At 44.2% G+C, this 25,099-nt stretch overlaps 1 protein-coding gene across 1 annotated transcript in view; it reads left to right on the top strand.

Annotated features, from left to right (window-relative positions):
• RALGPS1 (Ral GEF with PH domain and SH3 binding motif 1) overlaps positions 1-25,099 on the top strand; it is a 381,204-nt gene that overhangs the window by 8,468 nt on the left and 347,637 nt on the right. The window contains exon 3 of the mRNA XM_065418741.1: positions 1,934-2,048. The gene's annotated coding sequence lies outside the window, so the exon portion shown is untranslated. The remainder of the gene's footprint in view (positions 1-1,933; positions 2,049-25,099) is intronic.

Here is a 25,099-nt window from a genome sequence, read left to right as displayed (position 1 = left end):
TCCCTCCTCGAGACCCCTCCCCATCCCGAGACCCCTCCTCGAGACCCCGCCCCCCCTGAGTCCCCCTCCCCCACACCTCTGCCCCCTCCTCGAGACCCCGCCCCAACCCGAGACCCCTCCCCACACCCTGCCAGCTCCCTCCTCGAGACCCCTCCCCATCCCGAGACCCCTCCCCCACACCCCGACCGCCCCCTCCTCGAGACCCCGCCCCCCCTGAGTCCCCCTCCCCCACACCTCTGCCCCCTCCTCGAGACCCCTCCCCACACCCCGACCGCCCCCTCCTCGGGACCCCTCCCCACACCCCGCCTGCCCCCGCCTCGGGACCCCTCCCCACACCCCGACTGCCCCCTCCTCGAGACCCCGCCCCCCCCGAGCCGCCCTCCCCCACACCTCTGCCCCCTCCTCGAGACCCCTCCTCAACCCGAGACCCCTCCCCACACCCTGCCTGCCCCCTCCTCGAGACCCCTCCCCATCCCGAGACCCTTGCCCCACACCCTGATCCCGCCTGCCCCTTCCTCGAGACCCCGCCCCAACCTGAGACCCCTCCTCACACCCCGACCGCCCCCTCCTCTCGACCCCTCCCCACCCTGAGATCCCTCCCCCACACCCCGATCCCGCCTACCCTGTCCTCGAGACCCCGCCCCAACCCGAGACCCCTCCCCCACACCTCTGCCCCCTCCTCGAGACCCTGCCCCCACATCCCGAGACCCCGCCTGCCCCCTTTTTGAGACCCCGCCCCCACACCCGGAGACCCCTCCACACCGCTACACCCCGACCCCGCCTGCTCCCTCCTTGAGACCCTCCTGCCCCCACACCCCGACCCTGCTTGCTCCCTCCTTCAGACCCCGCCCCCACACCCCGACCCCGCCTGCCCCCTCCTCGAGACCCCTCCTGCCCCCACACCCAGAAACCCCGCCTGCACCCTCCTCGAGACCCTTTCCCTACACCCAGAGACCCTTCCTGCCCCCTTCTCGAGACCCCGCCCCCACACCTGGATACCCCTCCCCCACACCCCGACCCCGCCTGCCCCCTCCTTCAGACCCCTCCCTACCCCAAGACCCCTCCCCCACGCCCCGACCCCCGCCTGCCCCCACACCCAGAGACCCCGCCTGCACCCTCCTCGAGACCTCTCCTCTACACCCGGAGACCCTTCCTGCCCCCTTCTCGAGACCCCTCCCCCACACCCCGCCCCTGCCTGCCCCCTCCTTGAGACCCCTCCCTACCCCAAGACCCCTCCCCCACGCCCCGCCTTCCCCCTCGAGACCCCGCCCCCACACCCCGAGACCCCTCCCCAAACCCCGACTCTGCCTGCCCCCTCCTCGAGACCGCTCCTGCCCCCACACCCGGAGACCCCTCCTGCACCCTTCTTGAGACCCCTTCCCCACACCCCGACCCCACCTGCTCCCTCCTCGAGACCCCTCCTGCCCCCACACCCAGAGACCTCTCCTGCCCCCTTCTCGAAACTGCTCCCCTCCACCCAACCCCACCTGACCCCACACCCAGAGATCCCTCCTGCCCCCTCCTCGAGACCCCTCCCCCACACCCTGAGACCCACCTGCCCCCACACCCCGCCTGCCCCCTCCTCGAGACCCCTCCTGTCCCCACACCCAGAGACCCCTCCTGCCCCCTTCTCAAGACCCCTCCGGATACTCCACCCCCGCCTGACCCCACACCCCGAGATCCCTCCCCCACACCCTGACACCCCTCCTGCCCCCTCCTCGAGACCCCTCCTGCCCCCACGACCCGAGATCCCACACACCGTTGGGACACACACCCATATCCCATTCCTGACACCCTCCTATTCCTGTCACTTGCCCCCAGCCCTTCCAGCAGGTGAGTCCCTGGGAAACCTCCTCATCTATGTTGCAAACTCCCTCTCCAGGGACTGGTGAGATCAGAACTGCCTCCCATCTCTATCACTCATTCTTCCCAGGATAGGTGAGACCCTGGAATGCTCTCCCTTGCTCATCTCTGTCACAAACACTCCCCTACCTGGGGGTATTCCTGAGGCACCTCTCCACTGCTACAGCTGCACACCCTCAGAACAGGTGAGACCCTGGGACCACCCCCATCACTTTAACTTACCCCTGCTCTCCTGAAACAAGTGACACCCAGGACTGCCCCCCAACATCCATATTCCTGACAGCTCTTGCAACACATCCTTGGGACAATTGAGACCCTGGGATATCTTCTCCACATAGTTGTCACAAATACTCTAGATATCTCTGAAACACCCGCCAGGACAGGTGATGCCTTGGGACAGCCCCTCACTCCAGGACAGGTGAGACCCAGAACTGTATCCACAATCTCTTTTGTGCATGCAACAGGTGAGGCCAATCCCTAAGATACCCCCATTCCTGTTACTCACCCTCCCTCATCCCAAGGTCAGGTGAGACCCAGAACCCCCCCTGCACAAGATCCTCCCTACCCCCATCCCTGTCACATCTAGCTGGGTCAGCTGAGACTTTGCAATCCCCCCACCTACCCCATCCCTGCCTGTGTGTCTCACTCTCTTTCACACACAGTTCAGATGAGACCCCAGGAATCCTCTTCTCTGCCCTAACACTGAGATGCCCAGGGGCCCTCACCCTTGCTGTCTCTCTCTTTCTCCAGGATTGGAGGGACCCAGGACACCTGCCTATTTCTGCCACTGGCACCTGGTATCCCCAGGACCTGGCATCTCCAGCATTAGACTCGCTGGAGCCCAGGGCAGAAAGTCAAAGTCCTGCTGCACGGGGTTGAAGCCCAGGCCATGAGCTCCGCCACCCGGGGCTGAAGCTGAAGCCTGAGCAATGTAGCTTCATGGGGGCTCCTGTGGCATGAGGCCCCAGGCAGTAGCTCTGCTTGCTACCCCCTAATGCTGGCCCTGGCTTTTATATGCAGAAAACCAGTTATTGTAGCACAGGGAGGTTGTGGAGTTCTTATAGCATGTTGGAGGGGCCTCAGAAAGAAAAAGGTTGAGAACCCCTGCCCTAGAGCATGACTAGGGTAAATCAATTTGCTCATCATCACTATATCCTCGTGAGTGTGTGTGTGTGGAGGGGGACTGTTGCTAATATTGACACTTTCCTCCTTTGCAAATACTTTAGCATTTTATGCAAAATAGAGAGATGAAAATTTGTCCAAGGTGTATATATTTCTCTTTCCATCAGGTAATTTTTTGTTCCTATTTGTTACAGTGCAAGCATGTGGTATTCATTATATCGCAGTTTCTTTGTTTATAGGATTCATGCACCCTCCCATCATCACCTCAGACACCCTGTATGCAGCAATACTGTGAACAATCTATAGTATTGATGTCTCCTACTCTAGATTTGGTGCCCAGTCTAAGAGGCATTAACCAGCTCATTCAGTGAGAAGGCCCTTCATAGGGTAGAGAATCAAAGGCCTTTACAGCAGTTTGATTTTCTATGGTTGTAATATAAATAATCTCAAAATCTGTCCATTTTCCCTCCCCTTTAAGAAGTCTGTGAACAGCCTTGTAGTATTTTAAGTTTTTGGCTAAATAGAAAGGAAGCCTTTGCATTTCATTGCCTCTTCTATGCATTAGTAAGAAAGTAGATGGTATATGAATTAAAATTTGTTTTGGACAGAGAGATTGTTAATATTGATAGTTGGCTTCTGTACAGTGCAGTGATAAATGCTGGAGAGATATGGACAATTAACTAGTACTGCTCATTCTCTGCACTGCTGTTTCAGAAACTAGGGATGGAATTCCCAGCATTTTGATAATTTCAAGAGAAGGGTGTGATGAAGTCTTGGAAGTGGAGGTGCTCTTTGTGTTGTAGGATTCAAAGGATGTTGTGCTTTTTCAGGAAGACACATACAATGCTACCCTTGTAAACTGCATCCCTGCTTAGCAGGACATGAAGAGGGTAGGTGGAAGGCACAGACAGCTGTAGCAGAGGATGCTTTGTGAGATAATTTGGGAAACTAATCACACATTGTTTGGGATGACACTCTACAAATACAGTTTAGGACCTTGTTTGACAGATCTATTCTGATTGCATTTTATAAATGTGTGTCTTTTTTTGGCTTCAGAGAATATGGATGACTAATGTTTTGGCATCTAATGAGATGGATTACAGTTGAACTATGTAATTGAAGAACCCAAACATGCCTTTTGCATGTAGTTGTTGTCATAGATAGAACTGAAACCAATGAAATGGAACAAATGCAGACTGTTGCCTTATTAAAATTATTTTTTATTAATGCAGCTGTTTACTAACATATAGAAAAACCTATTCCATGCCCCAAAGAGATTACAATCGAAGATAACAATGTTTATTTGTATCTTGTCTAGCAGATGCTTATTAATCAAAACTGGGCTTGCTTTCATACTGAATATTGATTCTGGGACTGGCAGTTATTTTTGGTGTGTGAAAAAGGTAACAAAAATATGTGAGAAGGAATGATCTGTATACAGTTTTTTCTTTGTTTCCAAAGTTTGTGCTTCTCATGATGGTATCAGTTTGAAGAACAATTTAATAGGATACTGTCACCTGAATTAAATAAAATGTGTTTGTGTACAAAATATATCTGTGATAAATTTATTTGCTGTAGATTATGAACAGTAAAGAATTCTAAAAATCCAGTTTACTTGTCACTATTTTATGTTTTTAGTTTACTTGTATTTCCCTACCTTGAATAATATAAATCTATTAATTTAGTTTCACTTTTGTTTATATAGCCAATTTTACTTTCAAGTTCTTTGTGCTAAAATGTTTGACTTCAAACTCTGTATGGGGAAATGTTGATTTGCTTAAAAACACTTATTGGATTTTTTTTTTTTAAAGTGGAAACATTGTTATTGGTCTTATATTTGCCAACTTTAAGTTGCTTTAAATCAAATTGATCACAGTCCAGTTCATACATACAATTCTTCAGTACTAAAAGAATTCCCCCAAATTCTTAAACCTTACCACTTGAATGTAATTTATATTATATTTATATTATATTTTTCTGAGTTCTCCAACATTTTCCCCAATTAATATTAGTGTAATTGAACAGAATGAAGTGGGGTTTTTTTTTGCCTAGCATTCTCTTTGGCCAGGTTGTCATATTTTTCAGGGAAGAGCAAGATTTTATGAGGATTTGTTCTGTAGAGGAGGTGAGCCTGTGGCCCAACAAGGAGTAAAGTGTTAATAAAATTCCTTGTTTTTGTGAACATTAATTAATATTAAACAGTGAAATGTTGTCCAAGATTTTGTGTTATCGCTGATGACTCCCATTGAAATAAACACCATAAAACAACTTCCCCTTATTCCCTTTCTCTTTTGTTGTGTAGTTTTTCATAGGGGGAAAATTCCCTGTTTGAAAGCCTTTTTTTTTTCTTTCCCGCCCCCCCCCAAACAGCTGTCCATTTTTGGGGAAAAGAGAATATTTAGAAGATGGTGGCTTTTGTTGCTACTGTTGTGATTGAGTGTGATACTTCTTGTGTGCATTTGTCTTAAAGAAAAAAGTGGGAAAGGAAAAGAATAGCAAAGACAGAAAATGTAGTTTCTTTCTCTTTCTCATTCTCAATTTCAGACTGGTTACTGGGAAACCAGAAGGCACAGCATATGATCTTATCAGCCACACTGAGACCTTGCAAACTTTTACCAGTGCCAGGCTGTTTCAGGCTTTACTTTTACCTGCCTTTCCAGTCACAGGCTCATGGCAATGTTGCAAAAAGTAGAGTTGTTTTAGCTGGCTAAACCAGACTCTTACTTGACAGAAGGCAAAAAAAGGAAGATAGGGAATGAAAAATGACATAGTAGCAAAGAGCTAGTAGTAGGAACCTCAGCTTCACATTTCAGGTGATGTTCAGGATTTAGCTGAATCTGATGGAGGTGGTAATTATAGAATCATGGCTGGAATGGCTAAAATGTAGGGCTGAAAGGGACCTCAAGGTCATCTACTCCATCCCCTTCATGCTAAATCAGGATCAAGTATACCTAGACCATCTGTGACAGGTGTTTGTCTAACCTGTTCTTAAAATCCCCTCCAGTGATGGGGATTCCATAACCTCCCTTGGTAACCTATTCCAGTACTTTGCTATCCTTATAGAATCATAGCAATGTAGAACTGGAAGGGACCTTGATAGGTCATCTAGTCCAGCCCCATAGACTGAGGCAGGATTAAGTATGATGTAGACTATCCCTGACAGGTGTTTGTCTAATCTATTCTTAAAACCCCGCAATGTCAGATATTTCACAGCCTCCCTAGGTAATTTGTTCCAGTGCTTACTACCCTTACAGTTAGGTTTTCCTTATGTACCTAAATCTCCTTTGCTGCAATTTAAGCCCATTACTTCTTGTCCTGTCTTCAGTGGATAAGGATAACAATTTATCATCATTCTCTTTATAACAACTTTTTACATATTTGAAGATTGTTATAATGACCACCCTGAGTCTTCTCTTCTCCAGATTAAACAAATCCAATTTTTTCCATCTTTTCTTTTAGGTCATGTTTTCTAGATCTTTTCTCATTTTTGTTACTCTCTTCTGGACTTTTTCCAGTTTGTCCACATCTTTTCTGAAGTGTGATGCCTGGAACTGGACACAGTACTCTAGTTTCAGAGTGGTAGCCGTGTTAGTCTGTATCAGCAAAAAGAACTAGGGGTACCTGTGGCACCTTAGAGACTAACAAATTAATTTGAGCATAAGCCCACGAAAGCTTATGCTTAAATACATTTGTTAGTCTCTAAGGTGCCACAAGTAGTACTCTAGTTGCGGCTTTATCAATGCTGAGTAGATTGGAAGAATTACTTCTTGTGTCTTGCTAATACATCCCAGAATGATGTTCGCTTTCCCCCCCCCAGCAGTATTACATTGTTGACTCATGTTTAGTTTGTGATCTGCTATAAGCCCCAGATCCTTTTCTGCAGTACTTCTTCTTGGCAGGCATTTCCCATTTTGCCTATTTGTGCAATTGCTTATTCCTTCCTAAGTGGAGTACTTTGCATTTGTTCTTATTGAATTTCATCCTATTTAATTTAGGCCATTTCTCCAGTTTGTCAAGATCATTTTGAATTCTAATCCTGTAGTCAAAAGCGCTTACAACCTGACCAGCTTGGCATCATCTTTAAACTTTATATTTGTACTCTCTATGCCATTATCGAAATAATTTATGAAGATATTGAATAAAATTGGACCAAGGACAGATCCCTGCCAGACCCCACTTGACATGCCCTTCCAGCTTGACTGTGAACCAGTGATAACTATTCTCTGAATATGGTTTCCCGACCGGTTATTCACCCACCTTATAATAGGTTCACCTAGGCTATATTTTCCTAGTTTGCTTATGAGGTCATGTGAGACAGTATCAAAAACCTTACTAAAGTCAAGATATAGCACATCTACTACTTTCTCCCGTCTATAAGACTCATTACCCTGTCAAAGAAGGATATTGGGTTAGTTTGACATGGGCTGAGGCTGGGGGCATTGCTGGGAGCAGAACTGCATTTGGCCGCGGGCCCGGCTGCCGGCCCCCACTGCAGCCCGGCTGTGGCTTCGCTCCCACCCCAGCTGCAGCCCCACTCCCAGACCCACTCCTAGCTGCAGCCCCAACCTTGGCCCCCTTACTCCTGTCCTGTCCCCTGCGTCCCCCCAGAATTTGCGGCCCTGCTTCTGGCCCCGGCTCGGGGGTGTGTGTGCGGACAGGAGTAAGGGGTAGGGGCGTGACCCTTAAAAGTTTGGGTTTGCGTTAGAGGAAAGCAGACATTAAACTTCTATCTGTGAAGGGAGAGGAGAGTTATAGGAAGGAAAGGGGGAAGGGAAAGGAAGGCATGCTGAGGGGAGGAGGAAGGTCACGTGTTTTGTCAATATGTTCTTTGAAGAAATCAGCAAGGTCCTCTGGGGAGGGTTTGAGGAATATCAAAGGTGGTGAAAAAGGCAGCTGGGATTGAGAACATGATATTCAATTAAGTTGTTTCTTTACTAATTTTACTTATTTTAAGTTATCAGTGCTAAGTGGCTCTTTTTTCCCTATATGCCCCATATATCTTTTTTAGGTTTGCCGTGGTGGTAACTTTCCTTAACACACACCTCTGTAGTTTAAATAAGGTTTATCACATGACATTGTTCAAATTTATAGACCTCTTTAATTACATTGTGTGTACTTGGAAAATACTTCTATTATGTGTATTACTCTGAAGTTGCTTCCTTGGTAGCATTGAATGATGCTCTGGATAGTGGAATTCTCTCTCCTGGACTGGTGTAGATGATCATTATACTCCATAGTGCTTTTCTCTTCTTTATTTCCAGTTTATTTGTTTTATGCTGTTGGTTTTCCTATGTCTGCAAGACTTGTCTTCTTGTGGGAACCCCTGGTCGTTCCCCACCACAAGTGCATGCAGAATGGCCTCTGTGGTGCTAAAAGGAGGAGGAGCAGAGGAATATGGTGTGAAGATAAGAGCAGGAAGCTGATTGATGCCTGTGGCACTGTCCTCTGCTCAGCTTGATGCACTGAAATACAGGTGCATTAACGCATCCTGCATCCCTTCTGTGACTGCTTAGTAGTAGCTCATCCTGGAGCTATACTGCCAGGGTATGTGAGGATGAACAGCTCCTTGCCTGTCTGTTTGGGGTCCCATTCCCTTCAATGATCCACAGGCTTGTGCAGCTTTGCTCCTACAAGATGTGTAGCCTCCCAAACTCCTATCATTTGAGAAAGTGTTCAGAAGGAAACTCTGAGGGGAACCTTACAGAACTTTCCTGCCTGTGGATTTCTTTGACACCCTCCCACATCCTGCCCCTAAGTGAGAAGAATCCGCTGTTTAATGTTCCCTTTCTCTCCACCTTGGAGTCTGTTACATTAAGATGGCTGAGCTAGGTCAACAAAGGAAGAGGCAGAAACATTTTCCCATCCCTCAAACCATTCTGAGGCAGAGTTCTTGTTCTGTTCATCTCTTACCTTTGTTCCCTGCTCTCCTGTTACTGAATTCCACATTTTAATGTATTGATCAAAATACCATGGGCTTTAACGCTTGTTTCAATGTAGACGTGAAAATAAAATTTTGTTTTGGCTGGAAATAATATATTTCCTTCCTTACAGCTTAGCCTTGCTGTTGAATAGTGTAGTCTTCAATATGGTATAAAATAATGCTAGAGTCTTATGTTGCACAGAGTGAAAAAGATAGTAACCATAGCAATAAACCAACAAAGTGAAACAACACAGTTAGGATTTCCAACTTTAGCCTTCATCTTTAAATCAGGTTTCAAAAGAAGTGATGTGCCTCAGTCAGAAGTTCAGGCTTCTAGGTTTTAGGACTACAATCATTGCAGAAAGAGCACTTTGGTTCGAATTCCCTTTTTTCCATAACTTCTCATTTAACCAAAATTCAGCTAGTTAGCGTCATATGTCTAAGCACTCTAGTAATAGAATAGAGCAAAGGACCAAGAAGAGATTCTGGGTTCAAGTCCTCACTTGAAATAAGTGCCTTCACGCTGAATCTCAGGCAAAACAACTAGACCTCCTCATTACTCATTCAAACATGAGTTCATATTGAACCTTATTCTATTTAATAACTTTTAAAACATGTAACTTATTACATCTCTCCTGGCTTTGTTTCATCTTCCTGGCCTTGGTTCATTTCTTTCTTTTCTGATACTAAATCATGGTGTCATCTTTGCTGTTTTCCTTTCTTCCTCCATCTCCTTATCACTCTGTTTCCCCCTACATTGTGATATTTGCCTCCTCCCCCATATTTTCTCTCCTCTTTCTTCTCTTCCACACTCCACCTCATTTCAATAAAATTCCTCTTTTTCTAATTTATCCCACCCATCCATCCACCCAAACATATCACAAAACATAGGGCTTGGAGATTTTACCAGACACCTAATAGAACTGAACCTACTAGCCAAAGACCAAAACAAAATGGGGATGGAGGAGGACTAATTTGGGGCAATACCTTCAACCTTTAACTGCTGGAAAGGGATCATGGTGTTTCTAATGAGGTGCTCTCCCTGTAGCTACTTGGGTGGCCTCATCTTTTCTATCATCCTCTGCCTAAAAGGAGTCTGATAAATTTGAAGCACCCTTAATCTTTAGCTGCTGGAAGAAAAGAGTTTTCTGTTTCTCCCATGTCTCCTCCCAGAGCCTCCTGGCTGTGGCAGTGTTAGCGATGGGTGTCTGCCACTTTATATTATCAATCCCAGCATCCTGGCTGCTTTGAGAGATGTGTCTCTGCTACTGTATTCCCCTCTCTCTCCCCCCTCCCCCGCCTTTATTGAGTCCTCTGCATCCGTGCCTGACACTGTGGACGCTCTTAGCGTTTCCAACTATCAGGAATAGAGCAAAATTGACCTAGTTCTTGTCAGTTTAACTTCTGGACACAGTTCTGAATGGCAAGAATGAAAAATGAGAAGAGAAGGGTCAGTTTGCATTCTGTGGCACCTAGGAAAAGCTCTAAGCAAGAGTAGAGGCATTGGAATTGTCCACAAGTTTAGGAGAATGCCCTGCATCAGTTTACCTCCCAAATGTGCAAGGACTGTTTCGGCATAATCGTACAGACTAGAAATCTAAAATTTTTGTAAGACTTGCATTCTGCAGAAGCTGATGATACCCATTCATCCACTAGTTTGTGGTAAACTATTTTTCTAGCTCTACTAACATTAGTTCACAAGTAAAATTTTCATAGAGAGAACAGTTGTCTTTTTTTATTTTTATTTTAGTTATTTTGCTTCCCTTCCCAGACACACGCTTCCTTTTCCAAAGGAAGATAAAGGTGCGTGTCATATCCTTCTGTGGGAAGGGAATGAACAAAATTTAACTTGAAGGGATAGGATCAACTTAAATCACACTTCTGTTTGAAAATGTATATATTGTTAGAGGTAACATCTAAAATTACTGCAGTTGAAAGAGACAGAATAAAATGTTTTTTCTCTGTTTTCAGTTTCATTTTTTTTTACCCCTCCTTGCATATAGTTAATTATCTCACACATACAGAGGAGAAAGAGAAACATTTAAAAAAAATTTAAAAACAGAAGTAAATGATTGTAAATCCACAAAAATTGGTAGGGAGACTCAGTGGCAGATGTAGTATCTGAAGTTACTTTCAACTCCTTGTTTGAAGTCGACTAGTGCTGTTCAAAACTCAATTTCAGTTTCCTGGGAAATTCTGACATTTTGAAATTTCCTTTAATTCCAAACTCGAACAAAAAGTTGCAAATTTGAAATATCCTGCTAAATGAAAATTTTGTTTTGGAAATACCAAAATCTTTGATAAGGTTGTTTCAATAAGGTTGAAGCACTTTTTCGACTTGTTTTCAATGTTTATATTTATACGTAATATGAGTCAAAATGATAAAATTGTAGTGAAGTACTTTGAGTTTGTGAAAACAAAGGACTCTGCTAATTTTTCATAGACATTTTTGATTAAATTGATATATTCTCACAAAATGTTTTGATTTGGCCAAATTAGCATTTTCCAATGGAAAACTGTTTCACTGGAACATTTTCAAACAACTCTGAAGTTGACATTTCAACTTAATACTCGTTTACTTCTATAAAAGGAAGAACAATCACTGAAGTTTCCCTAATGTGTCACAGAGTAAATCTATTTCTTTTTGATCCTTGGTGAAAGGATTCCATGGGACCATCATAGGACCTAACCACATCAGCCACACCATCAGGGGCTCATTCGCCTGCACATCTACCAATGTGATATATGCCATCGTGCCAGCAATGCCCCTCTGCCATGTACATTGGCCAAACCAGACAGTCTCTACGCAAAAGAATAAATGGACACAAATCAGACGTCAAGAATTATAACATTCAAAAACCAGTCGGAGAACACTTCAGTCTCCCTGGACGCTCAATAACAGACTTAAAAGGGGCAATTCTTCAACAAAAAAACTTCAAAAACAGACTCCAATGAGAAACTGCAGAACTGGAATTAATTTGCAAACTGGACACCATCAAATTAGGCCTGAATAAAGACTGGGAGTGGATGTGTCACTATAAAAACTAATTTCCCCATGCTAATTTCCCCCTACTGTTACTCGCACCTTCTTGTCAACTGTTTGAAATGAGCCACGCTGATTACCACTACAAAAGTGATTTTTCGTCCTGTCGATAATAGCCCACTTTAATTGAATTGTCTCGACCCCCCCCACTTGGTAAGGCAACTCCCATCTTTGTTACTGTTATATATATCTTCCTACTGTATTTTCCACTCCATGCATCTGATGAAGTGAGTTATAGCCCACAAAAGCTTATGCCCAAATAAATGTTAGTCTCTAAGGTGCCACAAGTACTCCTCGTTGTTTTTGCTGATACAGACTAACACGGCTACCACTCTGAAACTAGTTACAATGTGTATGTAAACTTGATAAACTTCAAAATGACTTGTACTTTAACTTTTGAAGAATGTACAATTGGGTCTTCAAAATATTTTTGGATATTAAAAGTGCTGTTCCATCTTTATAATTTATTTCCAGTTCAAATGTTGTAAGTTGTTGTTTTTTTCTAAGTACCAGTTCTTGTAAACTCAACCTGGGATCTGAGAATCTTATCAGAATCAGATTTTTTTGTTTCTTATGCATCATCACCAGGAATAAAGATTTTGCAAACCAAATTCTGCTCTATTAAACCGCTGTACCCCATTGACTTCAGTGGAGTTTTACTGGTATATGTGAAGATAGCCTTCAACACTGAAGCTATAACTTCTTAAATAATTTCTTTGATGCATCAACAATTATGTTAAAGTGAGCTGATCCTCCCATATCTGGTGCACTGGAGGGTTAACGAGCATAAAATAGCATATAACATTTTTTTGGGGTCAGTAAACTGGGTAGATTTGACTTTGAGTACATACTGTTCAGGGAATAGATCTCTGATAAAGAGCAGGCAATTTTCATATGGTCACTTTTCAGAGTATAATATTTTAAAGGCTCTTTTAAATACTGTGATTGTCATCAATTTGTATGAGATTTACTGATATATGGGGAGATTTTCCAGAGGTACAGTAATCAAATCATAAGCTTTTCCGTTTCTTCTTCCTCTCATATAAGTACAAGAAGTTCTTCTGTACTGGGTCCAGGATTCTGTAAGCAGCCATCCTGCTCGTATCTTGGCTCATTTTGGAGGACTGTTTAATATTTTTAGCAATATTGACTTACTCAGTAACCAATGGACATTGACAAATTATTCCACTACTTCTGCAATATCTCTGAAGTCTTGCCAGTCTCGCAATTTATTTTATTTATACAACAGTAAAATGGGCTCAACACAAAATGTTGTGGCATACTACTGTATTACATTTGTTTTACTCTACTGCCCTTCATCACTGTAAAGACTATTAAGTGGCAAATATTTTTCTTTAGACTAATATTTGAGTACTGGCAAACTTTTTCTTTTGCCATCCATTCAGTAGATTTTTTTCATTGCTGCATTTAATTACATTTATTTTTCAGAAACAGTCTTTCTCCAGGCCAGTTATAAATGTGTCTGTATGCTTCCTGCTGTCATAACAACTTATGATCTGTGCTATAATGCCTTGTTAAAGTGCTTGTTCTGAAGTTATCTGTGTTTGCAGTAAAGGTGTTTTTCTTTTTTTCTATGTATGCAAACATTTAACTAGCATCAGTGTTGGTTTCTTTGCTTTCCTTTTGGAATTGTATTTAAGCCAAATGTAAATGGAAAGCCAAGTGGTCTATGTTCTTTATGGCTGTATGCCTATAATATGTGGCCTCTTCTTCACAAATGATGCTGGAGGACAAGTACCAATGTTCCCTCTAATTTTTTACTTCCATGTGCGGAATGAATTTTGTTATGTGCACCAAGATGGAGGTGATGTGTGGCGGGGATGGGGCCAAGGGGTTTGGCGGTTGGAAGGGGGCTCAGGGCTGGGGCAGAAGGTTGGGGTTCAGAGTGCCCCAGGGCTGCGGCGGGGAGAGAGGACTCCCCCCAGCCCTCTCTTGCCACAACAGCCCGGGGCCAGGGGAGAGACGACTCTCCCCGACCGGCTGTAGGCAGCTCTGGGGCCAGGGCCGTGGCTATGCGGGGAGAAGCGCCTCTCCCCGCCTGGCTGCGGCCCTCGATGACCTGCTGCACGGCCGCGCAGCTTAGAGGGAACTTAGACACACACTCTGATTAAACTTTGGCAGAATGTTCATGGATATATATACTGTGTGTATTACTATGCAGGCAGGCCAGCCCGGCCCAGCCACCCTAATACAGCATGTCTATAGTAGTTGGGGGTTTATTTTTTAATAGTGCAGACAAGGAAGTCTTGTCTCCTGGCTAAACTGTAGGGTTCAGAACTTGCTCCTGGCTCTGTTGCCAATATGCTACGTGGCCTTGGGCAAGTAATTTAACCTTTATCTGCCTTGGCATCCACTCCTATCTAAACACTGGGAGAGGTGAAGCTTGATTTATTAATGCTTGTAAAAAACTGATAGTCTTCAATGGAAGAAATCAAAGAAATGGAGGCTGGTGCATGAAATTTTGTGACCGATTTGAGAGAGAAGTGAAGATAAGTGGGAGATGGTTGAAACCTCCCAAAGTTTGAGACAAATAGCCATTTTCAGAGATAAAGCAAAGACAGTCTTCAGTCAATACTCCACTGAAATGAAAAGGAACGGCCTACCAGAGCCAACCTTGGCATTTTTGTGTAGGCCTGCAAAGCAATTGCTGTTCCCCCTTCCAATACATAAAAGATATCTATCTGCCATGATCACAGCAGTACACACAGGACTGGCCTAAAGATTTTGGGGAGGATCACTGATATTATTGTTTGGGAAACACCTCAAACTTAACTGAAGTTTATCTGCCTGTTCCTTTTAAACCTACTTTTTCAAAATTCTTTGCAAGACAAAGAGCTAAATGCTTTTATTACAAAAATCTTCAATTCTCATTTACATTTCTAGGTTTCTCAGTCTGGGGGAGTTTTGCAAACCTCAAAAGGTGCCTCTGTAGCTCAGGCCTAAGAGTACGTCTACAGAACCAGTAGCAGCACCTGGCTGCAAGCCTCTGAGCCTGGGTTGGCAGACTCGGGCTTGCATTACTGCCCTTCTTTTCATTTCTCTCCCTACTTGAGGGGAGTTTACCTCTGTATAACTTCTGCCTACTTGCATTGTGCGCTGGGGCTATAGTTAGGGCTTTAAGCCTCTCACTCCTATGTTGGCCGTTTTGGCCTGAGGGCCGCATTGGGTTTTGGAAATTGTATGGAGGGCCGGTTAGGAGAGGGGGTCATGGCCCGGCCCTCACCCCCATCCACACCTCCCCCCGGGAACTCCTACCCCATCCAACCCTTCCTGTCCCCTGACTGCCCCTCACCACCCCATCCAATCCCCCCCCTTCCGGACTGCTCCCCGGGGACCCCTGCCCCATCCAACCACCCCCTTTTCCCTGTCCCCTGACTGCCTCTGGATCCCCTGCCCCTGACTGCCCCCCGCTGCCCCATCCAACCCCTCCTCTCATTCCTGACTGCCCCCCCAGGACCCCTGCCCCCATTCAACCCCCCTGTTCCCCGACCCCTATCCACACCCCCGTCCCCTGACCACCACCCCGAACTTCCCTGCCCTTTATCCAACCCCCACGCTGCCTGGAGCACTGGTGACTGGCGGCGCTACAGCTGCGCTGCCCGGCTGTAGCCAGCCACGCCGTCACCACCGTGCAGCACAGAGAACCGGGTCAGGCCGGACTCTGCAGCTGCGCTGCCCCAGGAGCTCGCCACCCAGAGCATTGTGCCGGTGGCGGAGCGAACTGAGGCTGCAGGGAGGGAGAACAGCACGGGAGGGGCTGGGGGCTAGCCTCCTGGGCCAGAAGCTCAGGGGCCAGGCAGGAGGGTCCTGTGGGCCAGATGTGGCCTGCGGGCTGTAGTTTGCCCACCTCTGTTGTAGAGGGTCTGTCTGCAGACTCAAAAAGATGACAGTGTTGGTTACAATCCACTTTTGGACCGTTTTCTCAGCCTGAAGGCCCACGTACTTACATGTCAAGTTTTGTTTGTTTTTTACAAAATGAAAGCTTAAATTTTGCTAAAACTGATAAGTCTCTGTTCCTTCCCTGAATGTGCCTATCCAGTCTCTAGGGAAAGTTCCTGCTCACAGTTGACATTTTTTAAGTGTTGTTCTTTGTACTGAAATTGTTAAAAGCATTTATACAGTGGTTAACCACAGTGGACCCTATCCGGGTTTGGACCTCTAGGTGCTACTATAATACAAATGATTACTAATTCACATGTCAGGTGGCATGGTTCTCCATAAAATGTCCATCTGATAGATTGTTTTATCTATGCAGCACATTACAATAATGTGGTTGGATTCTTAGGGTATGTCTACACTACGAAATTAGGTCGATTTAATAGAAGTCGATTTTTTAGAAATCGATTTGATACAGTCGATTGTGTGTGTCCCCACTAAGCGCATTAAGTCGGTGGTGTGCGTCCACAGTACCGAGGCTAGCGTCGACTTTCGGAGCGTTGCACTGTGGTAGCTATCCCACAGTTCCTGCAGTCTCCGCCGCACATTGGAATTCTGGGTTGAGCTCCCAATGTCTAATGGGGCAAAAACATTGTCGCGGGTAGTTCTGGGTACATGTCGTCAGGCCCCCCTCTCTCCCTCCCTCCGTGAAAGCAACGGCAAAAAATTGTTTCTCGCCTTTTTTCCTGGGTTACCCGTGCAGACGACATACCATGGCAAGCATGGAGCCCACTCAGCTCACTGTCACTGTATGTTTCTTGGGTGCTGCTGGCAGATGCAGTACTGCAGTGCTACACAGCAGCATCCCCTTGCCTTGTTTTGCAGATGGCAGACGGTGCAATACGACTGCTATCCATCGTCGTCGGTCGGGGGCGCCTGGACAAAAATGGGAATGACTCCAGGTCATTCTCTTTTTTAAGTTCCGTCTAATGGAGACTGTCCTGCCTGGAATATCATGCCAGCTGGAGGCTTCTGCCTCAGGCTGCTCTCCCAGTCAGCAGCACCACGCGGTCGCACCTACCCCAGCCTACCCCTTGCTCCCATGGCTCATGAAGCCTGGACAGTAGTAAGGAGCAGTTCAACTATAGGCTGAGCAAGTTCAGAATGGTGGTAGAATGTGCCTTTGGACGCTTAAAAGCTCGCTGGCGCAGTTTACTGACTCGGTTAGACTTCAGTGAAACCAATATTCCCATTGTTATTACTGCTTGCTGTGTGCTCCCCAATATCTGTGAGAGTAAGGGGAAGACGTTTATGACAGGTTGAGGCAAATCGCCTGGCCGCTGATTACGCACAGCCAGACACCAGGGCGGTTAGAAGAGCACAGCAGGGCGCTCTGTGCATCAGAGAAGCTTTGAAAACCAGTTTCATGACTGGCCAGGCTACGGTGTGAAAGTTCTGTTTGTTTCTCCTTGATGAAAACCCGCCCCCTTGGTTCACTCTACTTTCCTGTAAGCCATCCGCCCTCCCATCCCCCCTTTGATCTCCGCTTGCAGAGGCAATAAAGTCATTTTTGTTTCAAATTCATGTGTTCTTTATTTCGTCACACAAATGGGGGAATAACTGCCAAGGTAGCACAGGCAGGGTGGGGGAGGAGGAGAGCACAGGGGTGGGATAGTTGTAGGGGCACCCCCTAGAATGATATGCAGTTCATCATAGAAGCGGCATGTCTGGGGCTCTGACCCGGAGCGGCCGTTTGCCTCTCTGGTTCTTTGGTAGGCTTGCCTGAGCTCCTTAACTTTCACGCGGCACTGCTGTGGGTCCCTGTTATAACCTCTGTCCTTCGTGCCCTTGGAGATTTTTTTCAAATATTCTGGCATTTTGTCTTTTGGAACGGAGTTCGGATAGCACGGATTCGTCTCCTCATACAACGATCAGATGCAGTACCTCCCGTTCGGTCCATGCTGGAGCTCTTTTGCGATTCTGGGACTCCATGGTCACCTGTGCTGATGAGCTCTGCATGGTCACCTGTGCTGATCAGCTCGCTATGCTGGCCAAACAGGAAATGAAATTCAAAAGTTCGCGGGGCTTTTCCTATCTACCTGGCCAGGGCATCTGAGTTGAGAGTGCTGTCCAGGGCGGTCACAATGGAGCATTCTGGGATAGCTCCCGGAGGCCAATACCATCGAATTGCATCCACACTACCCAAATTCGACCCACCAGGGTCGATTTCAGCGCTAATCCCCTCATCGGGGAGGAGTACAGAAATCGATTTTAAGAGCCCTTTAAGTCGACAAAAATGGGTTCATCGTGTGGACGGGTGCAGGGTTAAATCTATCTAACGCTGCTAAATTCGACCAAAACTCGTAGTTTAAACCACAGCTTAGTTTGATATACAGTAAGTAAAACAACTCTACACAGATTCCAAGAGATATCTTAAATCCTTGTGTACACACAATTTTTTCCTCTTATATAAAACTTTTAAAATCCAGCTCAGGACAGATACAACTTTTTTATATATTTTAATGGATACTTGGTTTTTTTTTGCCCCTTTGAACAAACAAAATTAATAAAATTATCAGCCTCCAACAATCAAACTACCAATGTGATAATCAGAGCTAGGTTAATAATTTTCAGTGTTGCATTCTTCTTTTGGATACACTGCTCTACAGCCAAAATGCTTCTGAAATAAATGTAGTCAAACTTTACTAATTCTGGGTCACTGAGAACGAAAATGATGCTTAAAATTGTTGATTGGCTCTAGTTTTCAAGATATGCTATTGGGTCAGTATATACGACCCTTGACTTGGGAATGGCGGAGGATAAGCGAGTTATAAAGGGAAGGGATCTCAATTTAAACCAGAAATGACTAAAATACATCTTTGACTGGATCTATGAATAAATCTATGACTGGGTTTGGACAGTACTTGCTTTTTAGGCAAAACAATGAATGATGCAATCTGAAGCTGGTATTGCGTCATACATGATATGAATTGCATCATGTTATTCCTAGAAGTCATGGATGATGCAATCATAATGAAGCTTACATCACTCTGCTGAACAAATTGCCCTATATCAGCTCTAGAAATCATACAGTGTCGTGCTCTCTTATTTGTCAGTGTTTGATTTTGCAAAGGGACACATTTCTGTTTAGCCAAAGTGAGCAGAGATGCCTCGTACTTGTGTGAACAGTGCAGATAACTTCTGCTATGTTTGTGGTGAAGTGACTTTTGCATCACAAAAGCGCAGTATAACCACTATGGTTAAGAAAGCCTATCACCTTTATTTTGGCTGCAAAATTGGAGATCAGGACAAGAGGTGGGCCCCACACATATGCTGCAACACTTGTGCAACAAATCTTCGCCAGTGGTTGAACAGGAAAAGGAAATCTATGCCTTTTGCAGTGCCAATGATTTGGAGAGAGCCAACAGATCATACCAGCAATTGTTACTTCTGCATGGTGCCTCCAGTTGGGAAAGGTGTGTCAAAGAAGAAAAAGTGGACTGTGCATTATCCAAACAGTCCATCAGCTATACGCCCAGTACCCCACGGAGAAGGACTGCCGGTTCCTGATGCACCAGAATCATTCTCACTTGAGTCAGACGAGGAAGAGGAAGAGGATGAAACTTCTGGTCCTGAACCATCAATGTCACAGGACCCACATTTTCTCCCATCCTCCTCCTCCGAACCACACCTCATAACACAAGGTGAACTGAATGACCTTGTCAGGGATTTGGAACTACCCAAGAGTAAGGCAAAGCTGTTGGGCTCCAGACTACAGCAGTGGAATCTCCTGGCAGGTGATGTTAGGGTTTCCATGTTCCGTGACCGTCAAAAGGATCTTGTCCCATTCTTCTTCATGGAAGGTGATCTTGTAGCCTGCAACAACATCGATGGTGTGATGGCAGCCCTCAACATCGTTCACGATCCAGATGAGTGGAGACTGTTCATTGATTCATCGAAGACGAGTCTTAAAGCTGTTTTACTGCATAATGGCAATGTTTTGCCATCAATTCCAGTTGGTCATGCAGTCCATATGAAGGAAACCTATGACAACATGAAACAACTTTTGAGGTGCATAAACTATGGCCAACATCAGTGGCAGCTTTGTGGCGATTTGAAGGTTGTTGCTCTCTTGCTTGGTCTGCAGACTGGATACACAAAGTACTGCTGTTTTCTCTGCGAATGGGATAGTCGTGCAAGAGATTCCCACTACATCAAGAAAGACTGGCCACTCCGACAGTCATTGGAGCCTGGGAGGAAAAGTGTTCAGCATCCACCACTTGTTGAATCAAGGAAGATTTTGTTACCACCCTTACACATCAAGTTGGGTCTGATGAAGAACTTTGTCAAGGCCATTGACAAAACACAAGCAGCTTTCAAGTACCTCCGTGGAAAATTTCCAAGGTTAAGTGAAGCTGTCTTTGTTGGTCCTCAGATTCGTGAACTTCTTCGAGATGATGCATTTGACCATGCACTGCGTGGCAAGGAAAAGACGGCATGGAAAGCCTTCCAGTTAGTGGCAATAAATTTTCTCAGAAACAACAAGACAGACAACTACAGGTTGTTGGTGGAAAACCTCCTCAAGGCATACAAAAGCCTTGGTTGCAACATGTCACTAAAGATACATTTTTTGCACTCTCATCTAGATTTTTTTCCCACCGAACTGCGGAGCAGTGAGCGACGAGCACGGCGAGCGATTTCACCAGGACATTGCAACAATGGAGAAACGCTATCAGGGCAAATGGAGCCCATCAATGCTTGCAGACTATTGCTGGACAGTGACAAGAGATGCTCCATTTAATGAATACAAGAGACAAGCCAAGAAGCACCGAGTAGACCCTGAATAGGACTATTCTATGTATAGAATAGTTTTTTGCCTTTTGTTTCATAGTAAATTTTATTTATATAACCCTTTTGCTGATTTTTAAAGTGTTACATAAACAGGACAGGTGAAATATTATCATGTAAAGCAACCATAAACACATGAAAAGACCTAGGTTTACAATTTATGATTAAAACTCTATCTACACAATATACATAGACATAAAATGTAAAAACTTAAATATCTTAGAAACAGTAGCCAATCAGTTGTTTTAATTGTCATATTTGAATTCAGCATGTCAAAATACATAATAAATAGCACATTTTATCTCTGAAGCAGACGACTTCTCAAAAATTGTAGACCAGTGATATGAGTGAGAAAATGCCAGAAATTTGCTTTTTTCTTCTGTGTAAAAATATTTTCAAGATAGAAGGCACTGACTATCTTTACAATTGGGGCTGCATTGTTATGATTATATTAATTATGTAGTAGTAACAAGCATGTAAACAATATTCTGTATAAGTCTTACTGCTTATAAATTAGAATACGGGGAGATATAAAGGAACTGGTACAGTAGTTGTACTTTGTTACAGAAAAGCCATAAATCATATTAGGGCTGTTGATTAATCATAGTTAACTTATGCAATAACTAAAAAAATTAATTGCAATTAAAAATTAATCACAGTTTTAATCACACTGTTAAACAATAGAATACCAAATTGAAATTTATTAAATATTTTGGATGTTTTTCTACCAAGTAGTTGCTGAACCAACAAGAGGGGATGCCATTTTAGATTTGGTTTTGGTGAGTAGTGAGGATCTCATAGAAGAAAAACAAAAATAGATCTGTGACTAGGGTTTTTGATTTCAAAAGGGCTAACTTTAAAAAAATTAAGGAAATTAGTTAGGGACGTGGATTGGACTAAAGAACTTGTGGATCTAAAGGCAGAGGAGGCCTGGAATTACTTCAAGTCAAAGTTGCAGAAACTATCAGACGCCTGCATCCCAAGAAAGGGGAAAGAATTCATAGGCAGGAATTGTAGACCAAGCTGGACGAGCAAGCATCTCAGAGAGGTGATTAAGAAAAAGCAGAAAGCCTACAAGGAGTGAAAGATGGGAATGATCAGCAAGGAAAGCTACCTTATTGAGGTCAGAACATGTAGGGATAAAGTGAGAGAGGCCAAAAGCCATGTAGAGTTGGACCTTGCAAAGGGAATTAAAACCAGTAGTAAAAGGTTCAGTAGCCATATAAATGAGAAGAAAACAAAGAGAGAAGAAGTGGGACCGCTAAACACTGAGGATGGAGTGGAGGTTAAGGATAATCTAGGCATGGCCCAATATCTAAACAAATACTTTGCCTCAGTCTTTAATGAGGCTAATGAGGAGCTTAGGGATAATGGCAGGATGACAGATGGGAATGAGGATATGGAGGTAGATATTACCACATCTGAGGTAGAAGCCAAACTCGAACAGCTTAATGGGACTAAATCGGGGGGCCCAGATAATCTTCATCCAAGAATATTAAAGGAACTGGCACATGAAATTGCAAGCCCATTAGCAAGAATTTTTAATGAATCTGTAAACTCAGGGGTTGTATCGTATGACTGGAGAATTGCTAACATAGTTTCTATTTTTAAGAAAGGGAAAAAAAAGTGATCCAGGTAACTACAGGCCTGTTAGTTTGACATCTGTAGTATGCAATGTCTTGGAAAAATTTTTGAAGGAGAAAGTAGTTAAGGACATTGAGGTCAATGGTAATTGGGACAAAATACAAACATGGTTTTACAAAAGGTAGATCATGCCAAACCAACCTGATCTCCTTTGTTGAGAAGGTAACAGATTTCTTAGACAAAGGAAATGCAGTGGATCTAATTTACCTCGATTTCAGTAAGGCATTTGATACGGTTCCACATGGGGAATTATGAGCTAAATTGGAAAAGATGGGGATCAATATGAAAATTGAAAGATGGATAAGGAACTGGTTAAAGGGGAGACTACAACGGGTCATACTGAAAGGTGAACTGTCAGGCTGGAGGGAGGTTACTAGTGGAGTTCCTCAGGGATCAGTTTTGGGACCAGTCTTATTTAATCTTTTTATTTCTGACCTTGGCACAAAAAGTGGGAATGTGCTAATAAAGTTTGCGGATGACACGAAGCTGGGAAGTATTGCTAATACATAGAAGGACTGGGATATCATACAGGAAGATCTGGATGACCTTGTAAACTGGAGTAATAGTAATAGGATGAAATTTAATAGTGAAAAGTGCAAGGTCATGCATTTAGGGATTAATAACAAGAATTTTTGTTATAAGCTGGGGATGCATCAGTTGGAAGTAACAGAGGAGGAGAAGGACCTCGGAGTATTGGTTGATCACAGGATGACTATGAGCCGCCAATGTGATATGGCTGTGAAAAAAGCTAACGTGGTCTTGGGGTGCATCAGGCGAGGTATTTCCAGTAGAGATAAGGAGGTGTTAGTACTGTTATAAAAGGCACTGGTGAGACCTCATCTGGAATACTGTGTGCAGTTCTGGTCTCCTATGTTTAAGAATCATAGACCATTTCATAGAATCATAGAATATCAGGGTTGGAAGGGACCTCAGGAAGTCATCTAGTCCAACTCCATGCTCAAAGCAGGACCAATCCCCAGACAGATTTTTGTCCCAGATCCCTAAATGGCCCCCTCAAGGATTGAACTCACAACCCTAGGTTTAGCAGGCCAATGCTCAAATCACTGAGCTAACCCTCCCCCCTGCAAGGATGAATTCAAACTGGAACAGGTACAGAGAAGAGCTACTAGGATGATCCGAGAAATGGAAAACCTGTCTTATGAAAGGAGACTCAAAGAGCTTGGCTTGTTTAGCCTAACCAAAAGAAGGCTGAGGGGAGATATGATTGCTCTCTATAAATATATCAGAGGGATAAATACCAGGGAGGGAGAGGAATGATTTAAGCTCAGTACCAATGTGGACACAAGAACAAATGGATATAAACTGGCTATCAGGAAGTTTAGACTTGAAATTAGACCAAGGTTTCTAACCATCAGAGGAGTGAAGTTCTGGAACAGCCTTCCAAGGGGAGCAGTGGGGGCAAAAGACATATCTGGCTTCAAGACTGAGCTTGATAAATTTATGGAGGGGATGGTATGATGGGATAGCCTAATTTTGGCAATTAATTGATCTTTGACTATTTGTGGTAAATATGCCCAATGGCCTGTGATGGGACACTAGATAGGGTGGGATCTGAGTTACTACAGAGAATTCTTTCCTGGGTGTCTGGCTGGTGAGTCTTGCCCATATGCTCAGGGTTTAGCTGATCGCCGTATTTGGGGTCGGGAAGGAATTTTCCTCGAGGGCAGATTGGCAGAGGCCCTGGGGGTTTTTCACCTTCCTCTGCAGCATGGGGCACGGGTCACTTGCTGGAGGATTCTCTGCACCTTGAAGTCTTTAAACGATGATTTGAGGACTTCAGTAACTCAGACATAGGTTAGGGGTTTGTTACAGGAGTGGGTGGGTGAGATTTTGTGGACTGCGTTGTGCAGGAAGTCAGACTAGATGATCATAACAGTCCCTTCTGACCTTAAAGTCTATAATTCAATGATTTTTCAAATATTGATTTCAGTTAGAACACAGAATACAAAGTGTACAGTGCTCACTTTATATTATTTTTATTACAAATATTTGCACTGTAAAAATGATAAACAAAAGAGTATTATTCAATTCACCTCATAAAAGTGCAATCTCTTTATCGTGAAAGCGCAACTTACAAATGTAGATTTTTTTGTTTGTTACATAACTGCACTCAAAAACAAAACAATGTAAAACTTTAGAGCATACAAGTCCACTCAGTCCTATTTCGTGTTCACCCAATCGCTAAGAAAAACAAGTTTGTTTATGGACACATGTCGTCTGGAATGGTGGTTGAAGCATGAAGGGACATATGAATCTTTAGCGCATCTGTCTCGTAAATATTTTGCAACGCCAGCTACAACAGTGCCATGTGAACGCCTGGTCTCACTTTCAGGTTACATTGTAAACAAGAAGTGGGCAGCATTATCTCCTGCAAATGTAAACAAACTTGTTTGTCTGAGCGATTGGCTGTACAAGAAGTAGGACTGAGTGGACTTGTAGGCTCTAAAGTTTTACATTGTTTTATTTTTGAGTGCAGTTATTTTTTGTTCATAATTCTACATTTGGAAGTTCAACTTTCATGATAAAGAGATTGCACTACAGTACTTGAGTGAATTGAAAAATACAATTTCTTTTATTTTTACAGTGCAAATATTTATAATAAAATTAATATAAAGTGAGCACTGTACCCTTTGCATTCTGTGTTGTAATTGAAATCAATGTATTTGAAAATGTGGAAAACATTCTATTGTTTAACTGTGCGATTAATTGTGATTAATTTTTTGAATTGCTCGACAGCCATA

This window comes from Emys orbicularis, chromosome 18 (assembly GCF_028017835.1).
Source record: "Emys orbicularis isolate rEmyOrb1 chromosome 18, rEmyOrb1.hap1, whole genome shotgun sequence".
NCBI lineage: Eukaryota > Metazoa > Chordata > Testudines > Emydidae > Emys > Emys orbicularis.
This window is presented reverse-complemented; position numbering and strand designations above follow the sequence as displayed.